A 10,196-nucleotide genomic window follows, 5' to 3' on the forward strand; every position below is an offset into this window, starting at 1 on the left:
AGATTTACCAATCTTATTCTTTATGTTTTGTGTTTTTCTACCCTGAGGTCATAAAAATATTAAAGTGTTGCTTTTCACTTTAGTTATTGAATTGACCTGGAAAATAGTTTTATGAATGAGATGAAGTATGACTTTTTTTTTTTTTTTTTACTTTTCCAAATGGAAAACTGCCTGACCCAGCACCGTTTATTGAATAGTCCTGTCCTTTTCCTACTGATTTTTAATGTTATCTCTGTCATATATCAAGGTTTCTCATAAGGATGTGTCTGTTTATGGGCTTTCTATTCTGCTCTGCTGTTCTATTTGTCTGTCTCTACACCAATGCCGCTGTTTTGTAATTACTATAGCTTTATGATAAGCCTTGCTATCTAGCATAGTGAATTGTCTTTCTTTGTTCTCCTATGTTATCTTGGGCATTTTTACTCTTTGATATTAACTTAAAGATCAACTTATCAAATGCCATGAGGGGAAAATATATAGATTTTAATTGGAATTGCAATGAGTTCATAGATTAATTTGGGATTTGGAATTGCAATGAATTAATTTGGGAAGAATTGCCGTCTCAGAGCTTTCCCATCTCATACATGAGCATGGTATATCCTTTCATTTATTTAGATCTTTTATGTGCCTCAGTCAAGCTTCACTCCCTAATGATCTTGTATTTCCTTTGTTATATCTGTTTATAAGTTCCTTAAAGTTTTTGTTAATGAAATTTTTAAAAAATATACCTTTTATTAGTTTTCTGCTGATAAATGGGATCACTATTGATTTTTGTGTATTCATTAGCATCCAGCAACCTTGCTGAACTTTTACTAATTCTAATAGTTTGTCTGAAGAGTCTTATGAATTTTTTTTCATGTAGACAGTACTGTTGCCTGCCAATACCTATTTTATTAGTCTTTCCGAAGAACCAGCATTTAGATAATCTCTTTAAGTCTCTTCCAAACTCTAGGTTCCCTGGTTCTATTCAGTGTTTTTGCATCTATGGATGGGTAAAAAGCATGGTTACTCATTCTTGGTACCTTGTACAATACCTTGATACATTGTACAATAATCTTTCTTTATTCCTGCCACCTGTTCCCTTCTCTATTGAATTTGCTAGGAAATTTTCACAAAAATTTTGGTATCAAAAATTTTAAGGCTGGCTGGTTAGCTCAGTTGGTTAGAGCATAATGCTGATAACACCAAGGTCTAGGGATTGATCCCCGTACTAGCCATCTGAAAAAAAATTTTTTTTAAATATTTAATGAAAATAAAATCTTTAAGAGATTAGACATCCTTCATCGCTCACTGATGACCTTCAGCATGTGTCTGTGCAGTTACTAACAGTATCTGAATATGGACTCACACACATACTGGACATAGAGATTGTAAGATGCGAGCCAAGAAGAAACAAGAAAGTCAAAATTATGTCAGTCTTCAGTATTGGTAGCATACACACCCATACACATGCACACACATATACCATACATATGTATGTGTGGGTATAAAGTCATGTGAACGACACAACTTATTGGCATGAGGAAATGCTTCCTACAAGTGAAAAATCAGATCCAGAAAATGAATCCAGTTTCAAAATAGGTTCAAAGATCTCTGACAAGTCTATGGAGACTTGGGGAGATATCATATCAGGGAATGAGTCTCTCCTCTTTGATAGGCCTTCAGAACAGGAGTGGTTCAAGTTTGGGTGGTGCTTACCACCTAGGATCATGGTCAGGCCAGTCCATGGGGAGTTTAGTAGCAAAACTCCCCTTCATGGCTCAGCTCCAAGGAAAGGGGAGGACTCTCTTCTGCCTCGGAGCCCTGCATTCCTTAATCCACTCTGATGCTTGCCCTGACACCGGGGGTGAGGGAAAGAACACGTGCAGTCAGCGAACTGATACGACTCATAACCAGGTGGTCGCCAGGGTCCTCTGCCATCTTGGTTGTCTTCTAGGTGAAATAGGAAAGGTAAAAGGCCCGTTGTTCTTGGAAAGCCTTCTGAAGAGGCTGGCCTATGGAAACCCGCTGGGCCTGCTTTTTGGGGTTGTTCAAACCTCCCTGGAGGGAGGTCCATTCAGGATGTGGTCTGAACTAAAAGGCAGTTACCGGACCATTTAGTCCACCACCGAACCTACTTGGTCAGAAACCAAGTCATTGCTGTCTCCCGAAGCTATGAGAGTAAATACTTACTATTTTTGGTAGTTCATTGCTTGCAGAAGTAGCTCAAAAACCAGACATTTGAGTCTCAGCAGCATTCAACCTAACAGACCATCCCGTGGTGGCAACAACCTCAACAACAATTACAATCACCGCCAACATTCACCTGAGGTCACTGTATGCAGGGCGCTGTGCTAAGTAATCCTCATGGATTGTCTGGTTTAATCCTCACATGGGGGAGTCATTGTTATTTTCCCTGTTTTTCAGATGGGGAAACAGAGACTCAGAAAGGTCAGGCCACCTGCCCCAAGTCACACAGCCCTTTACAAGCAGAGACGAGGCCTGAGTCCAAGTTGGTAAACTGGATTCAAGTTAAATAATCAAGAGATTATTATCTTTCTAATTGTTTTATTATTATTTTTAAAAAAGCTGTTGGATTTACAAGTTACCTTGTTCTTCCCATCACGTTCCCTTTTAACAGAGAAACCCAACATATTTTTCCAACACAGTGTTATTTGGGGTAATTGCTTGACAATTTAAAGGGCGCCCAGCAGTTTTGTGGAACATAGTCTTAAAATGGCCAATAAAACCATCAGAGTATGAGCAAGCTCTAGGGGTGGAACCAGAAATGTGGCTGCCTGTTCCTTGCTGATTGCTTTAGCAGAAAAATCAAGTCCAGGATCTTGTGTTTACTGAGATGACTGGCACGCATTATCAGGGTAACTGCACCTGGAAAATTTCTGACTTAAATCTATTGATTTCACGTAAATGGCATATGGAAAACAACAAGCGATGGTTTGGTTGCCAAATAAAAGTACAGGGAACACCCACGTGGAGACAATATACTTATTTCTAATTTGACAGCTCTCAGAGGGAAAACATTCTGGTGCTGGTCATTTCCTGGTGAGTCTTCATTGGGTACATGAGTATATAAAAACTTCAAAACATTGTTTTTGTTTCTATCCTGAACTCATAGATTCTCCAAAAAAAAAAAATTTTTTTTTTTAACTCTTATTCCTCTATTGTGGGGAAAAAATGTGAGAAGTAGATGCCATCCTCGTATGAATAGGCTATAGATAAATGAAATATGGGGGAATGCCTGTTTTAAAAAAAATTTGATACTCCAATAATCTGCATTTTTATTCCCCAGACCAAGAAGAAATGATTCATTTTATCCTTATCTAATATTTGTATGCCCAAAAGAGTTTTATTAATTACCCTGCAAAATTAACTACAACAACAGGGTACTTTTATCAGATGTGTTATTTTATAGCTATAGCTCAGGTATACCAAATATACCTGACCTTTTAAGAAAAAACTGTGGTGGGTATTTTAGAACTTTAGACTTACATTTGCAAAGTGCTTTTAACATGTCTGCTCTTAAAATTCAGAATTTTTGCACATTGAGGCTTTTTTTGTTTTTTTGTTTTTGTTTTTTTTTAAAGAGTTGATTTCTCACACATCAAGAGTAAAATGATGTTTAGGAAACAACCAGCCACGCCCTCTCCTAACTCCCAGCCCCTGTGGTCTTGGCGATGTTTTATGTCAAAACAGCTTCTGAGTATTTATTTTACCTTCTTTTACTACTAACTTAAAATTGTGTTTATAATGTATTTCAAATACACAAAAAGCACAGAGAATCATAAGTACCAATGCCACTACCACCCAGATTTAACAAGGATGTTTGTTGTGGCATTGTTTATGTTGCTGTCTTAAATGAGCAATTGCCAAGTGTTAAATACAGTATACAACCTATATAATGTAAGATAAAAAAATTATCCAAAACCATACTGTATGCTGCTTATGGATACATACACTTATTAGGACATAAAAACACAATGGGGAGGATACTTCACCACTTCTGAAGGGTTATTGCCATTAATTGAATGAGCGAGGCCAGGGGCTTCAACCATATCAGTGATGCTTTATTTATAAAAAGTCATCTAAAGTGAATAGGGAAAATTGGCAGTTGTTGATTCTTGAAAGTTTGTAGTACAAAGCATATAGTGAGTCAATCTGACTCTTCAAGCAGAAACTGGTCCCTTGGAAATAACCCCCAACCATGCCTATTTGTAATTAATAAATAGAAATAACATGACACGGCCACTGATGGATGCCCTTTGCATGCATATCTATTGTATGAATATCACTTAGGTCAGAGAATGGGGGAAAAACTGACGTAAAATTGGGGGAAAGAAATGTACTTCAAATTGTGAGCTTCGAATTTTATTCTAATTGTCCGATGCTCTTCTGAAGGGTCGTAGAGGTAGAATTCATAACCATCAGCAGCAGCATCATAGCTGACACTTACTGAGTGTTTTGTAATGTGTCAGTCACTTGCCAAACTCTTTACATGAGTTTATTAGTTAGGATACAGTTTCATCCACTGTAGCAGAGACCCAGAGTAATGGTGGCTTGAACAAGATGGAATTTTATTTCTCACTCACTTAACACTCTGGATGTATGCAGTCCACAACTGATATGATGGCTCCACATGTGTCAAGGATCCAAGCTCCTCCTGTCTGGTTGTCCTGCCATTCCTAGCGTATCGTCCTTGAACTCATGTTCCAACATGTTTCTTGACTCTCCGTTACAACATCTAGCTGTTACTTATATTTCATTAGCCAAAATTGAATCACGTGAGCACATCTGGCTGCAAGGGAAGCTGGGAAATTTCATTTTCATTCTGTACATTCATGTGTGGCAGCTATAAAAACTGGGGTTTTGGCTGGTTAGCTCAGTTGGTTAGAGCATGCTGCCGATAACACCAAGGTCCAGGGTTCGATTCCTGTACCAGCCAGTTCCCCTCACCCCCCCAAAAAAGCCCAACCGAACAAAAACAAAACAAATCAAAAAATAATTGAGGTTTCTATTCCTATTGAAGAAGAGGAAATGATATGGGGAGTCACTAGAAGCCTGTGCTACAGTGGATAGTTTCTGTTTATCCTCACAAGACTGAGTCAAACTCAAATTACTCCATTCAACCCACGAGAAAAAGAAAGATTAAATTACTCTTTGAAGGTCACACAGCTAGTACTTTGTGGAGCTGCTGGGTGTGGCTTTATTTTTGTTCCTTTTTGCATTTTCATCTAGTTCACTGAGAAGTTCTAATTACTAAGATCAGGGCTGAGAGTTCTTTGCCTCCTTGGGACTGTCATACCTCATCAGTGCTTGCTTGATTTGATTACACTGTTTAAAACAATCATCCAGAAAGGCACTATGTGGCATGTCCTTTAGAGCTGAAAGCAAGCACACATTTCGCTCAAGGAATTCTGTGACACTTATTTAGCAATGAGTAGCATGTTTGAGTATTGCCTCATCAGAACTGGGAAACTGGACTAGAGAAATGTCATTCTTTAGTTTGATTCAGATTATACCTGGCTTCTGGCCAGGCTAGAAACGTGCCCCCCAAATCTTTTTAATAAAAAGATTTAAAATAAAATATATATTCTTTTTTTTGTAACATCTTTTTCTGAGCCCAATGTTATGACCATAGACTATCTCCTAAAAATTAAATCAAAGATAGCAGATTTTCTAGAAATGACTTTATTTTAAGGAGAAAAAAATAGCATTGAAACCAGATGTTACTTTTCTACATTATCCAACCACTGACATCTTTCATGAAACAAAATTTGGGGAGGGGGGCAGGGAATGACCACTTTCTTCCACCCAGATCACAATTTTTAAGAGATAGCACGTGCTGAAAAACTAAATTTAAAAAGGAAACCTGATTCCCAAAAGTTCATATCTGACATTATTCAAGCTCATGCGAGATCAAAGGGACATATCCCCAGGACAAGGGACATAATTATACTTGCTATAGACTTCTGCCTTTGGAAATGTTAAAAGTTGAAGCCTTTGCGTGGTTCAGGACCAGGGTCGGGATTAGGGCAAGGCAAGTGGGCACTCACTTTTGGCAGCAAAATTCACAGGGGGTGCCAAAAACCTTTGTAATCAAAATAAAAACTATTTTAGACATAAAAATAAATGCAAAAACATTCATGATGAACAACTATTAACATTTTAAATAAAGACAGACTGTTTGTTTTACCACCCTGCACTGTTGTATATGGGAACAGCTGTTTCTGGTCAGTCTGAGGTTCCTGGCCTCCTTGAATACCCCCACCAGGTGAGTTTATAAGGGTTGGTAATTGTGTGAGCAGATTGAGTGATGTGGCGCTTTATATACAGTCATTTCTTTTAACTGTAGACCTTCTATTAATTTTTCTCACTTGGTTCAAAATGCAAGAGGGCGTTTTGATAAATATGTGCAGGAGTGCACACTTTACTTTCGCCTCTGCTCCAATATGGCTCCACAGGGCACTGTTCAGAACATCAGAGAAGCCTGTTCTTCATGCTAGACGAGCCATGGCTCATCCAGGTTCTAATCCCAGGCCCATATCACTTACTGGCTCTGTGACCTTGGTGCCTCGGTTTCCTCATCTGTAAAACTATGGATAGTATTAGGATAATATTACCTGCTTCATATACATGAAGCACTTAGAACAGTGCCTGGCACTATGTAAACATTACATAAGCAATACAGAACTCTAGAAGCGTTAGCAATTTTCAGTATTATTTCTCCCAGTGCGATATCTGGTTTCATACTGTGCTCTCTACCTTCTAAAATCATCTCCTGCACCACGTTAAATCATCTCGCACTTCCCCATGAGATGCATCCCACTCTTGGGGAAACGTAGGTTTACTGGAACCAGCACAGGCTCTGGAAAGTGACGTCCCTGTGCCTCCAAACCTTCTCCCTCATTGGAGATCCTTCAGGTGGATTACTAACTTCCCAAATCTCAGTTTTCTAAATGAGGATGAAAATACCTACCTCCCAGAAGATTCTGAAAGATCAGAGATAAAATAGAGAGCATCTATCCAAATTTTGACCTGTAAAGGATGCTCAGTAAATATTGGTTTACTTTAAAGTGGTAATTCATAATGCCCCCTAAGGAAGTTTGTAAATCTCCATTGCAATCTTCAAACCTTTTGCTCATTGTCTTAGTCTATTTTGTATTGCTATAGCAGAATACCACAGACTGGGTACTTTATAAAGAAAATAAATTTATTTCTCACAGTTCTGGAGGCTGGAAGTCCAATATCAAGGTGCCAGCAACTGGCAAGGGCCTACTTGCTGTGTCATCCCATGGAAAAAGTGGAAGGGCAAGAGAGCAAGAGGCCTGAACTCGCTTTCCTGACAAGCCCACTCTTGCTGTAATTAACCCACTCCTGCAACAACATTAATCTATTCATGAGGGCAGAGCCTTTTGACCTACTCACCTTTTATTAAGCCCCATCTTGCAACCCTGTTGTACTGGGGATTAAGTTTTCAAAACAAGAACTCTGGGGACACATTCAAATCATAGCACACACTATATTATATTAATTTATGTTACAGCAGTGGTTTTCAGACTCAGCACACATAAGAATCATATGAAGTCGGGGTAACCAACTCATCTCATGTCCTTGTCTTTACAGTTTGAGCAGTGAAAGTCCCTCATCCTGGGACTCTCCTTGGTTCTGGGTAAACCTGGATGGTTGGACACTGTCTAGATGGTTTGTTCAAACAAATTCCCGGACCCCCTCATCCAGAGGTTCTGATTCAGTGGGTCTGATGTGAAGTGGAGACTGAAAATTTGTCTAACAAAGCTCCCAGCTGCTGCCGTGAGTCTGAGACCATACATTGAGTAACATTGCATTATGTGAATGTATGTGTCCCTCCAAAATTCATATGTTAGAATCTCATACCCAATGTGGTAGTATTAAGAGGTGGGGCCTTTTGGAAAGTGATTAGGTCATGAGTGCTCCACTTTCCTGAATGGGACTAGTGCTCTTATAAACCAGGTTGAAGGGATCACCCTAGTCCTTCTTTATCCTTCCATCTCTTCTGCCATGTGAAGACAGCAACAGGCACTATGTCTGAAGCAAAGAGCAGGTCCTCACCAGACCTAAATCTGCTGGTGCCTTGATCTTGGACTTCCTAGGCTCCAAAATTGTGAGCAATAAATTTCTGTTGTTTATAAACTACCCAGTCTAAGATACTTTGTTATAGCAGCAGGAATGGACGAAGCAATACTTAGTGTTAGAATACTTATACTTCCATACTTGGTGTTCCATTTCTAAAAGTTGGGAATCACTCAACTTTTGGAACTTTATAGGGTTCCTCACAGCCCTGTGAGGTTGGTGTTATTACACCCATTTTATAGATAAGAAAACTGAGGCCTGTTTTGTTATAGCAGCAGGAATGGACGAAGCAATACTTAGGGTTAGAATACTTATACTTCCATACTTGGTGTTCCATTTCTAAAAGTTGGGAATCACTCAACTTTTGGAACTTTATAGGGTTTCTCACAGCCCTGTGAGGTTGGTGTTATTACACCCATTTTATAGATAAGAAAACTGAGGCCTGGGAGGGGTTTAGTAATTTGCTTGAAGCCATAGCTAGGAAGGGACTGAAACCCACATGGGAGGCCAGAACAGGTGTTCTCAACTCTCCTGCTTTAAACCAAGGGCTTTTAGGATCAACTCCCTTTGTTTGGGATAAATTCTCTTCAGGGAAGGGACCTTGGCTTCTGGCCAATCATTACCACTGATCTGCAGTGGTCACAACAGACACTCAAGTGGAGACCTCTCCTATGCAAAGTTTGCTTACATGTACCTTTTCTAATGAAGAAACAAGGAAATGTCAAGATGTGATTTTTGCTTTGCAAATCGCATTATTTCACCAAATTTTACTCCATTAGATATAGAAGCCAGAGCTACCTAATTGCTTACCAAAAACAAACTTTTTAATTCCCCTTTCATTACAATATAATTATTGGCTGCCCCAAGAGTCATATTTTATTCTGATTCTATTTTCCAGCACAGTTTCCTCAATTTCTGCAGTCCCCAAAATGCAACATTGCTAAATAAATGCAGGAATAAACCAAATCTAATATTTTATTGAATTTTAACAATAATCAATACTATTGTGTGTGAATGTGGCAAGACTTGCTTTGATATTGTTTATGTTGATTTTTCTTTTTTCTGCTTTCTTTTTCACAAAGGAGGCCTAGGTCGGTGTAGGGAAAGTAAAGGAAAATCAGGGCCCCTCAGATGTTTAGAATCTTGCCGAGCACTTGATGTAAATATGCACTTTGCCCAGGTGTTCCTTGGTTATTGACAGATGTAGATGCACATGGGCACTCAGGTGTCCTGGGTTATGGACTTAAGTATAAAGGATGAGTGGCTCTGACCCATAGTGCCCCCCCGCCCCCAGGGGGCTGTGCGGAGGTCATTATTGCTGCTGGGGGCTGTTGCTGCCAGTGCTCCTTGGATGCCCCAAGAGGCCACCACTGCTGCTACTGCTGAGGAATGAGCTCGTGTTGTCTGCCAATGGCTCCCTGGATCTTTCCCAATTACCTAGCGTGGACCTGCGTTTGAGGGGTCTGGTGACCCAGCCTTGCATGTGAGGGGTCTGGTGACCCAGTCTATACAGTGCGTTTGAAGGGTGTGAGCCCTGGCCCTAGCAATACAATTGGTGTAACTATTGCTGTAACCTTTAACCCAACAACTGGCTACGCTGGCAGGAGTCCGACAACAGCCCCAGCCATGCAGTCGGTTTGCTTCTCTATTTTTCTCACAACTCCTCCCTCTGTTCAGAGAATTGGTTATTTTGATCTCAGCCCCCATCAATAGGTTATACTTTTGTCTGAATTCCCAGTTAGGCGTTATCGTTTCTGGGATTGGAGCTTTTCCACATGGTTCTGGGGAACGTTGTTCTTTGATTTCAGGAGACGTTTAGAAGGACCCTGGGAGCAATGCCTACCTTGTGGGGTAGTGAGGCAAAGTGAGAGGATGTGTCTAAAGTACTAAACAGAGTACCTGGTGTGGGGTAAGTGCCCAAACAAGACCTGCCTGTTTTACATCCAAAGAAGCTCTCCAGTATGCCTGCTTCCCTCACACTCACTGCCACCCCAGGGCCTTTGCACATGTGCTTCTCCTGCCTGAAATCCAACCTCTCCCCCAGGCTATGATGATGATTCTTGTACTTTTTCATGTTACCACGTGCCTCT

General features: G+C 40.0%; 1 non-coding gene across 1 annotated transcript; it reads left to right on the top strand.

Moving 5' to 3' along the window:
- The first annotated feature begins 4,865 nt into the window (after positions 1-4,865).
- On the top strand, positions 4,866-4,939 carry TRNAI-GAU. Its single transcript has one exon. It is a non-coding gene; the product is annotated as a tRNA-Ile (tRNA).
- Positions 4,940-10,196: the final 5,257 nt, after the last annotated feature.

Source organism: Galeopterus variegatus, unplaced genomic scaffold (assembly GCF_000696425.1).
Source record: "Galeopterus variegatus unplaced genomic scaffold, G_variegatus-3.0.2 Scaffold1098, whole genome shotgun sequence".
NCBI lineage: Eukaryota > Metazoa > Chordata > Mammalia > Dermoptera > Cynocephalidae > Galeopterus > Galeopterus variegatus.